General features: G+C 38.0%; 2 pseudogenes across 1 annotated transcript; one reads left to right on the top strand and one right to left on the bottom strand.

Moving 5' to 3' along the window:
- Nucleotides 1–156: 156 nt before the first annotated feature.
- Nucleotides 157–2,344, top strand: LOC148724749 (uncharacterized; annotated as a pseudogene).
- Nucleotides 2,147–15,712, bottom strand: LOC148724748 (high affinity cGMP-specific 3',5'-cyclic phosphodiesterase 9A-like; annotated as a pseudogene). Its single transcript, XR_015991084.1, has 16 exons — nt 15,703–15,712; nt 15,124–15,163; nt 11,576–11,678; nt 11,194–11,240; nt 10,996–11,092; nt 9,816–9,875; nt 9,244–9,325; nt 8,919–9,014; nt 7,863–7,985; nt 7,300–7,392; nt 6,824–6,891; nt 6,331–6,436; nt 5,630–5,734; nt 4,542–4,598; nt 4,265–4,354; nt 2,147–4,169 (listed from the first exon to the last, which is right to left on the bottom strand). The product of XR_015991084.1 is annotated as a high affinity cGMP-specific 3',5'-cyclic phosphodiesterase 9A-like (transcript).
- Between the last annotated feature and the right edge of the window lie 1,842 nt (nt 15,713–17,554).

The following is a 17,554-nucleotide window of genomic DNA, read 5'->3' as shown; positions in this document are numbered from 1 at the left end:
CGACCTTGGTGTATAATTTCCCTTGGGAATATTTAGGAGTACGTCACAACATCTTAAGTCATAGTTTTGCGTCATTGGAAGTTACCTCAGGGTACAATAAAACAGAATATCGGAGTAAACATACTTTAGAGATGGTCACTCCAAGGTCGAAAAGGAGCAAGCATGGACCCATAAAAAGCGAGATGACGGCGAAAGATTGAAAATGATGAAACGAAAACATTCACCTTCGTTTTTTTTTTTTTTTTTATTTTTTTTTATCAAGAAGCACAAATAATCCTTTCAGATCTGTAACGATAGTGGAACGGAAGTCTCTGTCATAACTATTGTTTCATACTTCTCGGAAAACTCCCACGTAGCTAATAGCAGTTATTTTGTCCATTTCCACGAAATTTCCTCGAACTTTGACCACATTTGACACCTTAAAAGTGATACATATCAAATAAATTAGTTGCGAGAACAACTCCAGCAAAGTGAAAAGTATTTTATTCTCGCACATGCCCGGCCTCCTCTCTGCACACAGCCAAGACGCGAATCTCGATCTTCTGTTTGAACTTTAAGACTGGGTAGCTGTGGCCGCAACACGGCAGGGATGGAAATTCCTTGGAAGCTCTACCTTTCTTGTTGGTTCCTTGGCGCTGCAGTTCAAAGCGCAGTGTTCTTTACCTTCAATGCAGCGGATTATTTCAATTACTTTTTCCCAGATGAGTACAAACCTGAAGTTTATTTAGGAGTCACGGTTGGTGTCGGTGCAAGCTTTGGCGCGGTTTTGACGGTATTTTTTCAACCCAAGAGAAGCCATCTCACTGTACTTGTTGTCACGCTAACAGCTTCTGCCATTCTCTTGTTAGTAGAGGTAGTTATTACTCCTTTGAATGCAAACGCTCTATCCAATCCAGCTCGATTTGGTTCAGTGATTGCTGTCGTCTTTGTGGCAACCGTTGTTCAAAACATCGGTGGCGGAGCTCTTTACGGTTTCGTTGGAAAGCATTTCCCTACTTTTGGAATTCACGCGGCACAGTCTGGCGGCGTTTGCGCTTTCGCAGCGACGTTTATCATCAGATGCATCTCCAAAGGCTCGTTTGAACATCTACAAGACAGGAATAAAGGTTTTCGTCTCAGTGGATACTTATTTGTCGCGTTGGTGGATCTGATAATTCTTATAGCGTGCTGTCTCATCGCCATCTTAAGCGCGCGCGTCAACTCCACTACGCGCGCGCTAGGGGACGTCTAAACACCTCTCATGATTACAACGAGCATCAGCCTTTGCTCCGCAGCGATGATTACAGCGACGTCTCCCGGAAAAGAGTCATCAGAAATAACTGGGCTGCACTTGCAACAGTTTGCCTGACTCTTGTGATATCTAACTCTCTTTTCCCGGGCATCACCTCTCAGTTCCACGGAAACTACAACTGCTCGTCTTCTACTCACAACCTCACCGTGTCATCTGATGATGATCCAACCGCCCCCGTTTCACCGAGCAGCGGATTAAAGTCTAGCGATCAGACGGGTTGGTTTATCGTCATTCTCTTCGGCTGCTACTCAGTTGCAGACGCCATCGGAAAAAATCTTCCAATTTTGGGAATCTTCTACAACAAGAAATCGATCCTCGGCAATTGCTTGGTTCAGCTTGTTATTGCTATACCGATCCTGTTAATTTACTTCGAGCCATGTGATCGCAAACTGCAAGCTAATTGGGTGGCGTATCTCACAGTTGGTCTGCTCGGATTGGTTAATGGCTACGGACTGTGCGCTGCCATGATGCTCTTAGCCCCAGGCCAACCAGAAAAGAAACAAGAAGAGGGCCTGGCAACCAGCATCGGCTATATGTTTTTACAAGTTGGAATTCTTTTCGGCATGGGGGTTTCTGTGTTTCTCGTGGACTTCGTGTTCGAAATAACCAAGCACTGAAAGCGAAAAACCTAACAGGCGGGTAAAACGCGGGCGACTCTCGCTTTTGCGCGCGCATGATGTCTCACTCGTGCGTGTAATATAATTTAAAAAGAATAACATGGAAATTAGTTTTAAAAAATAACACAGAAATAGTACTTAACATGTTCTCTTTCTACCTTAGCCAACGATCTCTTCCATTATTGATCATTGTCTTAATCAAATAAAATCAAGTACTAAAACTGAAACAGAAACTGAATAAGCTTATTTTTAGAGTTTAATAGCACCAAAACCAATACTTGATATAACAGGCACTGTGATAATACAGATCGTCTGATTTGCTCTCTAAACTATTGTCAGTTGCAAAGTTGCCAAATTATTTGCGAAGTATTTTCTTGTTTAAGTGGATTGCGCATGCGCATGACTGTGCCCTCCACCCGCAGCACCCACACCACTTCCATTTCCCTACACAAATTTAGCGAAAATGTAAAATCTTGGTCAGCCTTAATATTGATGGCCGCGCAGAGAAAAATCTAAGTAGCAAGTAAAACCTGGGTTTAAATCAAATCCAAAGAATCCCTATACTCGTTCATCTTGACTTTTCCAACAAACTGATGCTGTTCGCGCCACCATAAACGTTTTATTCATGTTAGAGAACATTCTAAACTTCTCTAACGCTAAAACCACTTGTCTCTGGGGGTTAGACGCATCCTTAACAACCTAATATACCTTTGAATAACTCGGGTAACGACATTTCATGATGTAACCTATTCAGGCCCATTTAAACGATGTCAACATTTGCTTCAACACGCATTCAACACTTTGTTGAATCAAATGTTCAGTGCGTTTGAACAGGCCGTCCAACATAGTTGAAAACGCGAAAAATGTTGAAATTTGTTGAAAGCGTGTTGAACCAAGTTTAAATCGGTTCAACCTTTTAATCAACATCGATTCAACTTTACCTTTGTAAACCGTTTGAAAGCCCTCCAAGCGACTTTGTTTTTGCGTCCAACATTTGACCAACATCCGTTCAACTCTTGTTGTACGAATGTTGGTCAAATGTTGAAATCGTTTAAACGGGCCCATAAGCATACGTGTATAGAACTTTGAATACGAAAACAATTCTGTACGAACCGCCGCCTGGTTAGCTCAATTGGGAGAGCGCCGGACTGCTGTGCGGGAGGTCGAGAGTTCAATACCGGCCGGACCAACACTCAGGGTCTTAAAATTAACTGAGAAGAATATGCTTCCTTTCTTTAACATCAAGGAATGGTTAGATATTCTAGTCTTCTCGGATAGGGACGAATAAATGGAGGTCCCGTCTCCTGCAGGGTTAGGGGCAGGAGACGTTAATTTCCCACGCACGAGATTACTGCGTGATGGATGTCCTCCCCTGGGGTGGGTTGGGTGGGTATACAGCGCTTTGGACAATTAGTGGATTTTAGCGCTATATAAATACAATTATTATTATTATTATTATTAATATATTGCTTTCAATGTTAGAACGAACGCTTGGGTACGAAAATACTATTGTAAATATTCCTTAATAAATATGAAGCAAATTAACACATAATCATTTCCTGAAAAAGGCGCCCGCAGACTCAGCGGTAGAGGTAAGTCACGTGACGGCCATCGGGAATTGTAACGACGTGTATTCCTCACTTCATTAACCAATCTGAGAAGATAATTTGAAAGCGACATCGGATGATCTTGGATGGTTTGCAATATGCGGCCGACTATCGCAAGCGAAGAGATTCTGTTAGGTGTAAACTTCTACCTCCAAAATAAAGCTCTACTGCATTAACTGTTTCGACAAGCCATAAAAGTTTTCAAACTTTCATAACCTACATTTAAGTCTCAATTAATATTTGCGCAGAGTATACCATTCGACAGTTTTCGGCCCCGCCCGCATTTCCATCAAAATAAAGCTTTTACATAACCCGCCCTTGACTTATTGCTAAACTACGAGGCTGATAACAACGAACACAGCCTCTTATACCCAAGATACTTTGCGGTAACTAATGTTGCTTGAGTTTTTCTTGGGATTCCACATTATTGTCTTTTTGTTTTTCTTTCAGCGGGAGTTTTTCTTCCTTTGTTTCCATCGACTCCTGTTTATCCTCCGCCGTTTCTTTGTCCACTTTTTGCTGTATCGTTTCTATTTTTTCTTGGTTTTCTTCCCTGGAGTGTTTCTTCTCCTGTTTCTTGAGTTCCTCCTCCATTGTCTTGCCCATGTGGGTGTAGTAGTTTAGAGCCTTTCGAACTGGCGCAATGAGTGGCTCCTGGAAAAGACCAAACGCATTTTTTAGATAAGAATAATGAAGTGAAACCGGTTACTAATCGCTGTGAGGGTAGAGCCCATAAATAAACCTGTTACCTCTAAAACTGGGAAGAGTTGTCCAAGAGCCTCAAACAATGGTATCAGCACAAATCGAATGAAGCCTATCTGAGCTGACGGTTTGGTGACCTGCAACAGTCCATGCAAAGCCGGTAACGTTAATCTACCAATTCCCTAAAGGCAACTGAAAATTAAACCGCTGTTCTTAGTGAATGGATATTGCAAGCTGGTTCCCAATCTGGCGCAAGTTACTATAGAAGAACATAAACAGAACAAATTTATTACAAGGCATATCAACTACGACATGACAGATAACCTTGTCTCTGTCCATGAATGGTGCCACTGGCAGTCCCTCTAGCTTTTCAACATCACTCTAACGAGGAAAGAGAAAGGAAAAAGCGATTTTTCTTTAAAGATAGTTTAACCTTCTGCATCCTGATACCTTTTAAAATTCCTGCTCCTCCCACGCCAACTGGCAATATGTTTTCCCGCGCTTTCACCAGGCACTAAGTTACAAGCTTTTCCCGCGCTTTCACCAGACACAAAGTTACAAACTTTCCTGGGCTTTCCCCAGGCACCAAGTTACAAACTTTTCCCGCACTTTCACCAGACACAAAGTTACAAAATAATTTGAATATATCAACAAAGTTGAAATGGTAAATGGGCCACCGTTACGATTATAAAAACTGACGTTTCGAGCGTTAGCCCTTCGGAACGAATAGAGGAATTGTGGGTTGTGAGTGCTTTTAAAGGCACAAAATTGAGCTACGTTATTGGTGGGAACATGGCAACGAGAAAAACACGAATAAATTAGTTGATTGAAAAGCGTTCGTTGATACCTGTGGGAATCAGACTGCCAGTCTAAATCCGACCGACCAGCAGTCTAAATCCCACAGGTATCAACGACCGCTTTTCATTCCACTAATTTATTCGTGTTTTTCTCGTTGCCATGTTCCCACCTACAACGTAGCTCCATTTTCTGCCTTTAAAAGCACACACAACCCACAATTCCTCTATTCGCTCCGACGAAGAGCTAACGCTCGAAACGTCAGCTTTTATAATCGTAACGTTGGCCCATTTATCATTTCAACTTTGTTGATCTATTCAAATTATTTCGTTACCCCCACCGACGCAGCCCCAAACAGTTTATTTAGAAACTATCAGCCTTCTTTCACAAAGTTACAAACTTTCCCGCACTTTCACCAGGCACAAAGTTGAAAACTTTTTGGGCAAAGTTTTTCCCACGCTTCCCTTTAATTCACTTCTGTTATACCATTACGCACGTCAGTTTTTAGCACTGGTTTCAGTTTTTCCGCTTTTTTCTTCTGATTTTTTGTCCCCAAAACGATTTCCATTAAAACAAGAACTACTGCGTTCGTTCCTTTTTTAAACTAGCAAACCAACCTGAATAAAAAACTCTTGTAATAGGCAGTCCAACCATGGCTCCGCGACCTCCATTGGTCGGGCCTCATTAGAAACATCTGATACCTTGATCATAATCTGCATCAACTGTAATAAGAATGGAAAATAAACTAGTCAAGACCAATTCTTTGTTTCAGCAAAATACAGATCACTGTGGTAAAAATTCTTAAGAAGGAAAAAAAAAAATAAAGAAATTAGAGAGCTTTTCGATTAAGTGTCGTCAAATGAAATTACAAGTAATTACAACGGCCAATCAGAAGAAAGGAAAATACCTTGAAGAGCCAATGAGTGTTTAAAGTAAAAACAACCAAAGAGCCTAAAGCACAGGAAAACGCGGGTAAACAAGCCGTGATCGGTTTTAGTTTTGCATCTGCTTGGTTAAGAGAGTGGCGCGGAGTTTTCTGGACCAATCACAGTGCGAAGTAAAACAAAAAGAAAAAAGTCTCGGATTCTTTCGACACTCGATGGCAGATTTATCTATTGGAACCAATAAATTAATTTGCAGCAAAATAAAGAAAAAGAATGGCAACTTGAACATTCCTCTAAAATGCCACCTTTCCATTTTGGCATGTAAACAATTTAATTCGTTTACACACCCACGTCCACGTAACAAGAGTATGAATATTAGTTCAAGCTGTTCTGCTGTCGATATACCGCGTTCTTGTTCAAAAATGTCCTCTCACCATGGACTTGTGAGCTTCATTTTCAAAGTTAAAACCATCAGCCAACATGTCCTTGAATTTATTCAGTATTTCGTTATGTCTTGCCATATCCGTTGATAAAATACACCTACACAAAAATTGTGAAAACCGCCACACATTAGCTTAGCAATAAAAGTTTCTAGGAAAATAAAAAAAAATCGTCAATAGGCCATTTTACAGTTGTGTACTTAGTTGCCAAGCCTTTGATTCAGAGTGAGGCTAAAGATGACCTTGTTGTGATAGAGGCCTGTATCTCGTTAGCATGATAACAAAGTGATTTACATTTGAAAGGCAGCAAGGTTTGTATCATAACAAGGTCATCCCTAGCCTCACTCCCATTCAAAGGCTTGGCAACCAAGCACACAACTGTAAAATGGACTATAGATGCATTGGTTTTCGTGAGTAGGAGGAAAATATTAAAAAAAAAAAAAAAAAAATGGAGATGCGTTTTTTAATTGACTACAGTAGGGCTTACTTGATCATTCCTTCGCGGAATTTCCTGAAAACATCTTGGCTGACATTCTTGAAGATATCACAGTGGGGCTATAAAGAAAAATAAAATGCCCACTTTTAAACTGTCCCAGACTTGTAGTACGGATTGCACCATTTCACTGAAGAACAGCAAGCACATGGCGATAGAAATTATGGGAAGTGACTTGTCTAATAAAGGAACAGAAACATTACTATTCTCTTGTACTGATACAGCTATAGTGAAAGCTTAAAAGTTATAAATACAGTGGCAATAGCGACGGATTTTCCTTGTATCCCAACAAATTAAGAAGATGAGGGAGTTGTGGGGGGGGGGGGGGAGGCTGGGAACCGTCAATTCAAGAGGGGGCGCTTTTTTGACACTCTAGTTAAGAGGTGTGTGGGCTTATTTGGGTGATGGCGCCCTGTATCTGAATTTTAAATTTTCTTAGAAACATAACTCCTGTCCACAGTCATGTCTACCTGAGATATGATGTCAAATGCTACTGCACAATGATGGTTTTCCAGTGGCGAGATATCATTGTATCGTATGGCCAGCTCTGTTCTGGCATTGACCTGAACAAAATTAAGAAATTCATTACATATGCGGGTGGTCGGTGCAAAAGAGCAAACCTCTATCCATATTGAGTGGCTTCCACAATTGTCATAGGTAGCTGTTATCGAGAAAAGGTCCACACAAATCTCACAAAAACACACTTTTCCAGACAGTAGTAGTTGTCTATAAATGGCTTACCCCAGGATGGGGAATAGGGGAGGTGGAAAGGGGTGTTGACCTCAGGGGAATTTGAACATTTCCCACCATTGAGTATCTATTATATGTCACAATTCTACCCCTGGGGACAGATTAGTTTTAATCAAGTGAATTCCAAGATAACAGACTTGTTTCATTTCCAGCTTCATATGATCTTCCAAGACAGCTGCAAAGTTAAAGTCCCAAACCTGAGGCATTGCATAAAATTTATGTCAAAATTCCTACCCTAAGGTAGGCACATAATGCATGAAGCCATTTTTAGCTTGTGTCCCACCTGATATGCATTGTTATAGCCTGGGTGGTCCAGGTCATGACACAAAGCAGATGTCAGCATCACAAGAACATCCACATTTTGAACCTTGCCTGGGATTTGTGTCAACCATATCAAGCCATACATCTGAAACATATTAAGCCATACATCTGAAACATATTAAGCCATACAACTGAAACATAATTATTAAGCCATACATCTGAAACATATTAAGCCATACAACTGAAACATATTAAGCCATACAACTGAAACATATTAAGCCATACATCTGAAACATATTAAGCCATACATCTGATTTTTGTTCAAAAATCCAGTGCCACAAGAAGATGGGTTCATTGGTTGTCAGTTAACTTTAGTGCAGATATATGGAATGGTTTAGACATCTCACTAAGAAATGTAAACTTACTGCCTGCCTTCAAACGTGGCCTGTCCAAATTTAATTTTCAATTTTAATTGACTTCTGCTAGTATTACTTTTAGTTAATACTTTGTGATTAGTATTTTTAATTAGTTCTTAGATTTAGCATTAGTTATTTGTTGCTATTTGTATTTTTATCTTTGTATTAGTATTTAACTTAAGAGGACCCTCCTGTAAACCACTTTTGTGATGTTGGCATCCTCATTAAAGATTATAGTATTAGTATATATATATATATTAGTATTATAAACACAAATGACAGACAACACATGAAGTTCACTATGCAACACAATGTTTTTCCACATCACAACTTCATTAAATGAGAAAATCATATTGAAAATAATTTAAATTTCCGCATCTTTACTTATCATCTGTGTCACACAGAAAGCATGGCGATGATCCAGGAGGATTTACATTTATGGAACATCAAACAAACTTAACATTCATATATAACTGTTCTTGACACTCTTACAACCACAAGTGCTGAGATTGATATTGAAAATAATTTAATTTCCGGGGGATTTACATTGATTTCATGGAACATCAAACAAACTTAACATTCATAACTGTTCTTGATACCCTTACAAACACAAGTATTGAGACTGATATTGAAAATAATTTAATTTCTGCATCTTTTCTTACCATCTGTGTCACACAGAAAGCATGGCGGAAGTTATGAAAAGGTGTCGCATTGTAATTCCTGAAAACCTCAAACAAGAAGTTTTGAAGGAGGGGAGTCTGCCAAAACAAAAAGCAAGCATTATTTCATAAGTTAAAAATAAATTAGTCAAGGCTCCAAAAAACACTCTCTCATTCTCTATTTGGAAACCTCATTGATGATCCAAGAGGATTTTCATTTAAGGAACATCAAACAAACCTAACATTCATAACTGTTCTTGACACTCTTGCAAACACAAGTACTGAGATTGATATTTTTAAAATAAAGTTGACTAGTAAGTAAAATTACCTCGATGTTAAATATTTCCATCAAGTTTAAGTCTTTGTACATCTTTTGAAGGAGGTATAACATCTCTGCATCTTCCCATTGCCTGTAGAAAAAAAAAACCTTAAATCTAGAACCCATGAAAACAAGATTTTCATATGTACTTAAGCAAAAGTCATCACAATTGTAGAAAAAAGCTGTCCTATAGCCCCAACTTGTTCAAGTAGATATCTAGCATTCTTGTAATGCCTTGTCTTGTGTATTTACCATTATACAATGAATATATGAAGTTCATATATTTTGAACTGCAGTATTAGATACATATAATGCATGATCCTCACAGTAGAGAGCACTATTTATGCAATAGCAAAAATCAGACCTAAAAAAAATCAGGCCTGTACGGGATCCCGTACAGGCCTGATTTTTTTCAGGTCTGATTTTCGCTATTGCATAAATAGCGCTCTCTACTGTGAGGATCGTGCATCATACGTATTTACCATTATGTTATATACTTTAAATAAAAACCTGTACTTACATTAAATTAGAACTAAATGTGGTTATTATATGTACAGCTGCGAGAGTTCCTTATTCCCTACCAATTATCACAAGAAGGTTTCCTCAAGAGGTTTCTTGTTTCATCAGTAAGTTCTGCATTCCTACAAGGAAAGGAGAAAACGTCCAACTCACATTTATGTCCATATAAAGAGCCCTTATATCCACTGAAGGTCTTAATCTTAACACGGCATTAAATATTAACAAATAGATAACTTCTAAGCTGCCTTGTGTCTGTTCAGTAATGGAACACAAAAGATGTCATAATGTCTGCAGATGCAGCACCATTGACATCATCTCTGATTTATTATTATTACCATTATTGTATGTAGACCCATGGCAACATGGAATCTACATGTTTTGTATAAAAAGCAATATTCTGTTTATGGTAACATCATTTATGCATCTGTCCTCCAATGGCAGGGTTCTTGCACTTTTTCAGGAACCCAATAGTCCATTTTACAGTTGTGTGCTTGGTTGCCAAGCCTTTGAACAGGAGTGAGGCTAGGGTTGACCTTGTTATGATATAAACCTTGCTGCCTTTCAAATGTAAATCACTTTGTTATCATGCTAACTAGATACAGGTCTCTATCACAACAAGGTCAGCCTCACTCTGAATCAAAGGCTTGGCAACTAAGTACACAACTGTAATATGGCCTATTCAAGGACTTTCAAGGACTTTTAGACCATTTTCAGGGACCTTGACTCTCAAATTCGAGGACCTTTTGCATCAAATAAGAGCTAATAGCAATAAAAAATATTGCTATTAATTTTATTGTTAAAAGTAACAGATAAAAGTCCAACAAGCCTGACTTCAAGTCTGCACATTAGAGTGATCGCATGCTAGGTACCCAAGGTTATTTTTAATGCACCAATCAGGTACAAAATATATATAAATCACATGTCAAACATCATAATGCAATGCAGGATTTGAAAGGAAGACTTGTTTTCACGATTTGTGCTAGAAATTTACACTTTCAATGCCATAAAGAAAAGAAAACTTCGACTTTGATTCATCTGCCCTTATTTTCAAGGAATTTTCAGAAATTTTCAAGGACGGAGTCTAAATTCAAGGGTTTTCAAATCCTTGAAAATAAAAAATTAAATTCAAGGACTTTCAAGGATTTTCAAGGAGCACAAGAACCCTGCAATATATAAGTAAGAACCAATCAAAATAATACAGAATTAATTCAGGTTATCATGCAACACTGGATTTCCACTTACGACATTTTTTTAAAATTTCTCAAGCACAGAATTCAGTTCAGTGGAAGTCCTTCTTCGTAAACTGTGTTTCTCAGATGATGGTCTCTTGGAAGTGCCACTGAGAATGAGAAAAATCAATCATTAGTATTATCAGCTCATTCTCTCTTCTCGCCAGAAATTGAAGCATTTAGTAAAGGCAGAGTTTATTACTGTTTTTACCTTGACATTTCTTTAAACAGGCCTAACCAGCTAAGGTGTTCAACACTCTACATGGTGAGAAAAAAAAATATCTTTTTTTTAAAACTAAATTTGGAAGTAAAGATAACTTTATAACCATTAATTAAATTCCCAGATAATATCCATACATTATCCAGCAAACAGGTAATGAGAATACTCAAACTCATCAGGAAGAAGTCGCTAAGTACTTTGATCTCACACCAAATTCTTGTCACTAATTTACAAGGAAATGTGTAGTATCTAGAGGGGAGAATCCACAATCAGCTCTTGGGGGTTCAAGAGCTAAAAAGAGGTAAATAAATCTTTGTGTTATTTTCTGTTGTTGGCGACATTCACTCATTCATCCAAAAAATTTGATACAAACCTCAAGCTTTTCTCTAAAAGAATCAACTTTCAGTTTTATATCTTGAACAACTGAAGATGTTTCTCCATTTTCTAAGATGAAACTTTTTTCCAATGCCTGAAGTCTGATGCAGTGAAATGGAAAAAAGCAAATGAAATAAGTAACACAATATAAAATGCACCATCTATTGTCAGGGAGATTGGAAGCAGTACCATTTGAGATTTCCATGTACATTTAGATAATTAACAACATACACATAAATAAAAAAATTAAAAAATAAATATGGAACACAAATTTTCTTGAAAGCACAATGTCTAGACATTATGGCGCGTATTTACGGACAAAAATGTACATCGACATTCGTTGTTCAAAGCTTCATTATTGGTTCAATATAGGACCCAGATCGACATTCAACATTCATACGGAAACGTTTAACATTCAAGCGAACATTCAATATTCAAGACAATTCGTCGTTCACGCTAACATTCATTACTCGAACTGAACTTCTACATGCGTGCCAAAGGATGATTATTATCAATTCAACTTTCATGTCAACATTCATCATTCATAAAAGACTGGGACCCAATGGTCCCTGTTACTTGGGGGAGGGAGTGGCTACCAAGCTGTTCATTTTTCAAAGATTGAGGCTGATGCAAGAGAGGTGTTTACGGGACGAGTGGAATCCCTCCTGAATCTTTTCGATAATCATGACAGCATAGATTATTACAGAGGTGATACCTTACAGACTTGTGCAAATACATTGTATCACCACGCTGTCCGTCTGTGCTCGTTGGGTATTGTTGCCCATGTAATAATCTCTCTTAGTAAAATTGGTGTGATCCAAATTTGGTTTTGCCCTGTAAGATTCCGCATTCTGTCTCAGTTGCAGAACTTCCTACTGCTTGCTTGAACATTACTTCAATCGCTGTAACTTTTTATCCTTGAAGCTGGCTTGTTATGGATTAAAGGTATTAAGTGTAAATCGATGTGTAATTTGATAACTTCATCTCCTTTCACACCAGAAATGATTTTATGTGAGTCGTGTGTTTCCTCTACAAATAGTATCTTGCATTAGTTTTGACCTCTGCAAGTTTTTATCATACCTGTGTCCTTTCCAGGATGGACCAGATTGGCACACTGAGTATGATTGTTTTGTTTTGTTTTCATGCAGTCTAACTGTTAATTTAGGAACTTTAGGGAATATCAATGATGCTCTTAACTGTCTTAAATAACAGATGGAAGTTGGTAATTCCTGGTGGAGTTGATGGTTTTTCAAGAATTCCTGTCTATTTGAGGTGCTCTGGAAACAACCACGCAAGTACTGTTTTGGAGTTATTCAAAGAGGCAGTTGCAGAATATGGCTTACCATCAAGAGTTAGAAGTGACAAGGGTGGAGAAAACACTGAAGTATCACTCTTTATGCTTTCCAATCCACAAAGAGGCCCAGGAAGGGGTAGCATGATTACCAGGAAAAGTGTACATAACCAACCAATTGAGAGACTTTGGAGGGATGTCTACTATCAAATTACATTCTTATATTACAATCTTTTCTATCACATTTTTTAGATCTAGACAATGGTGTGCACATGTTTTGTTTACATTATGTGTTCATCCCTCATACAAACAGAGATTTGGCTGGCTTTGTGGCTGCATGGAACAGGCATGGAGTTACATCAGCTGGAAATCAACACCATTGCAGCTCTGTATGATGGGGATGAATAGTGTTGTATATCCTGATCTTGTAGTGGCACAAGAAGTATTTGACGAGGTGTCGTTCAGGGCTTGATTTGTTCTTGATTTGTTCATTAGGCAAGTACATGTAAGAATTTCATCCAGGCAACTAAAATTCTGTCAATGTTGTACAGTATACAGTGCAACCAATTTATTTGTATTCCTGAGGGAATTTACTAATAATTGTTTTTAAAGTAATCAAAAATACATTTACCACTTTTTTCAGCTCGCCAGAAAAAATCAGATTTGCTTATTCAACATCATTTGGCTAACATGAATTTCATGATACTTAGTGAAGACAATGGTAGATTTCTGTTTTGCAGCAGAGTGCAAACAGAAAAGGAACCACTTCATACAGTAATAACATTTTACTTTTCAAAACTTTTTTTAATGTGAATTTTTTTGGAATTCTCCCCCAGGGAGATTTTGTCCAGCATTTACTCTTTAATTATTCAGCTCAGGTATAGCAGTACCTAGCAGGACGATTCTATGTCACCCTCTCCTTCTGTAAATAGAACCAACTGATTAATAATCCACTTTCTTCAAATTCTTATCATTTCAGTCATTTAAAATAAAGCTATGCTGTTAATGAACATTAGCATCACAAGGAGTATTGGCAGATTAAGTAGCGCATTCTTTTCTGGGAAAATGTAACGATAAAAATCAATTTCTCAAAATTCCAAACAGTCATAAATTTTCTTGTTTTGACAAAATTTGGGAAAAAACTAATACTTTTCATGCAGACGTCCTCTGGTATAAAAGTTTTATCAAGTCAATAAATTTAAATTAACATGGTTACTGATATTCCAAACTTGTCAACCAAACAAATGCAGCGCCTTAAAAGTCAATTTATAATATTGAAAATCAATAACTGCTCTGAAATGGATGAAACAGCAAGTTATTGTGATTCGCTTATTTCTATCCACCCATGGACGTGTGTCTGGAAATGACTATGAACCACTTTGTGGTTTTCACCTTCCGAGAAATTAAGCCACAACCAAAGTTTTTTCAGCAACTTTAACCATGTGCAAAATGATCAAACAGGAATTATAGTAGAATTCTACTATTGTAGACTACTCAGGACTTGTACTTCACTTGTCACATCCTACGAAAACCAACTTTTCGTGCCGTAAACACCTCCCTGGCATCAGCCTCCATCTTTAAGAAAATCAACAGCTTGGTCACCACTCCCTCACCCAAACAACAGGGACCGTTGGGTCCCAGTCTTTTATGAATGATGAATGTCGACATGGAAGTCGAATTGATAATAATCGTCGTCTGGAGCACATGTAGAAGTTCGGTTCGAGTAATGGATGTTAGCGTGAACAAAGAGTTGTCTTGAATATTGAATGTTTGCTTGAATGTTAAACGTTTCCGTATGAATGCAGAATGTCGATCTGGGTCCTACACTGGACCAATAATGAAGCTTCGAACAACGAATGTCGATATTTATTTTTGTCCGTAAATACGCGCCATAAGACATGACTATGACGAGATTTCCCATAATTTGATACTTTTTTCCAATTTGTTTTCATTAGGCAGAAGCACTTTTAAAAAAGGTATTGGAAATCACTCTCCTTACACAGCTTTATACATATAACCCTTTAAACATGTTGAGTGACCAAGACAGAATTTCTCCTTACAATATCAACACAATATCAAACAGACAAGTGATGAGAATAAAGAAAATATAAATTAGGGGAGTATGAGTTGATCCACTAATTAATTCTCCAAACTAACATCATAAGAATTCTATGGCAGACAGTGAGGAGAATTATTAAAATAAAATAAAATGAGATCTTGGGAGTTGAGGGGCTAATTAGGTTAAATTAAGTTACCTTGCTTCTACGACTTCTAGTGAACATCCTGACTCTGAATCTGGGAGAAACACAAATCATGCATTGAAGTGCTCACCGAGTACAAAATTTACAAGTACAGTGTTCAAATTGTGATTGAAAAGATTTCACATAGGGTCCAATCCAGTTTACATACACCAAGGAGAAGGAACAATATAAAACAGGGCTGTGCCTCAGCAGAGCCTAGTTACCCCAAGTGCAGGGCTCGACACTAATGGTAGCCCACTAGCCACAGACTAGTAGAAATTCAGTTTTGGCCACTGGTTTTCAACTTCCACTAGCCAACAAACACGGGCCTACTATTACACTACCAAAGCCATGTAGACAATCGCTACAAACGGAGCTTGCTGAAAACTATACTAGATCGCGCACACCAATTATCTTCCTCCTGGGCCCATTTCTCTGATGAGTGTGATCGCCTAAAGAAAGTTTTCGCACGGCTGAAATACCTGGAACGCCTGGTAAATTCTACCATTAACACCTTCTTACAATCAAGAATTGTTGGTACGCAGCCCACACAGATGCCCAAAGAACCAATATCCATTGTTCGTGTGGTCGTACCTTTCAAAGATCAGGAATCTGCAAATTATGTTAAGAAAGAGCTCAAAAATCTTAGCATGAAGGTGCAGACAACTGTCCAGCCAGTAATTGTTAGCCGCAAAGTTGGCCAAGATCTTAAAGTACGAGAAATCAAGCCACAGATTGTCAACCAACAACGTGTCGTTTATCAATTTCAATGTGACCTGTGTGATGCGGGTTATGTGGGCTATACATGCGGACACTTACACACACGCATGGATGGACATAAACGAAAGGCATCTTCAATATATAAACACTACCACGAACGGCACAGCGAAGTCCCGAAAGACCTACTGAAACGTTTTAGCATTCTGAAGAAGTGTAGTAACAAGTTCGATTGTTTGGTGAACGAAATGCTTTTCATCAGAGACTTAAAACCCACTCTGAACGTGCAAAGCGATTCAATTCGCGCAAAAGTATTATTTTTTTTAATTAGCTCGTAACATATTTATGCTAATTTAGTGTTACACCTTGCCACAAACTTTATATTTTTTATTTCTCCTTGACAATGGCGTCATGATGACACCGAAACATCGGTTTTTATCGTTGGTTTTAGCTAGTTTTTTTTGTTTGTTTTTGTTTTTGGTTTTTTTTTTGTTACCTCTTTCCATACTAATGGCTAATTACTTAATACATATAAAAAAATTTTTCAATCCATTCTGTCCTATAGCATTTTAGTCTATTCAATCCTATGGTCATTAACCTCTTTCTCCCAACCCCCCCCCCCCTATTCCTCTTGTTTTATTCACCATCACATATGTATATCTCTCCATTAATAGTATTATTTTTCTGCTCTTCCCACTTAATATATTCATTCTAAATATTTTTTACCACAAACCCTAATAACGTTTTACAGTAATCATGACAAAGAAATCAAGTACCAGAAAGATCAAAAAGAGGAAAATAGATGAAGGTGCACATACCAATCTCTCTAATGATGTGTCAAAGGAAACTGCTCAAGGGAATTTAACCTCAGGAACTCCATTGACCCCTCATCCCTCGTATACATCTAAAACAGAGACAACCAACAGAAAGAAGAAGAAAATTAACAAGAAGAAACATCCTAAAATACAAAAACACAAGAAAGATAATCAAAAACCTAAACCTGATCCATCTTTTACGACTAGTACGCGTAAATGGAAATGAGAAACTATCAAATCTACCACCTTCTCAAAAAAACGAAAAAAGTCTCTTTTCAAAGTCCACCACCTATCAACTATAATAGAAAGAAACAAAGCCACCATCTACAATCTTCGATCCAGTCTTACTACTTCAGGTTTTGAAACCCACAACGGAAACCTTACTTACTCTACTAAAAGCAGCATTCAACTAAACACTACCACTATCATGCAAAGCATCCAATACCTTGAAGGCGAAAATACAGCACTCTTCAATAGAATCAAACAACTTAAAGATGAAGAAAAATCAAAACAACAAAAATGAATCCAACACCTGAAGAGAATCAAACAAAACCATGGCTACATCCTTTGCAGACACATCCACTCCATCACCACAAACCTACACAAATTCATCGATCACCTCCAAACTAGAGTCCAACTTTGGCCACAAGACACAGCTCTCTTACGAGAAAATGAATGCATAACCTCACGCAAATCACAACTATCAGCAGAAAAAGAAAAACTTTCTTCAATCAACAAAATTCACAATTTCACAAACATTAACCTTTCCTCTGACCTCACAGAACTTTTGAACAAAGGAACCAATTTTATACCAACCACAGATTCTACCACCATACCTAACATAAAGAAAACAATCTCTACAGAAGTCAACTCCGCTCTTAACAACCTAATCTACAAAGGAACCAATCCACTTA

This window comes from Stylophora pistillata, chromosome 8 (assembly GCF_964205215.1).
Source record: "Stylophora pistillata chromosome 8, jaStyPist1.2, whole genome shotgun sequence".
NCBI lineage: Eukaryota > Metazoa > Cnidaria > Anthozoa > Scleractinia > Pocilloporidae > Stylophora > Stylophora pistillata.
This window is presented reverse-complemented; position numbering and strand designations above follow the sequence as displayed.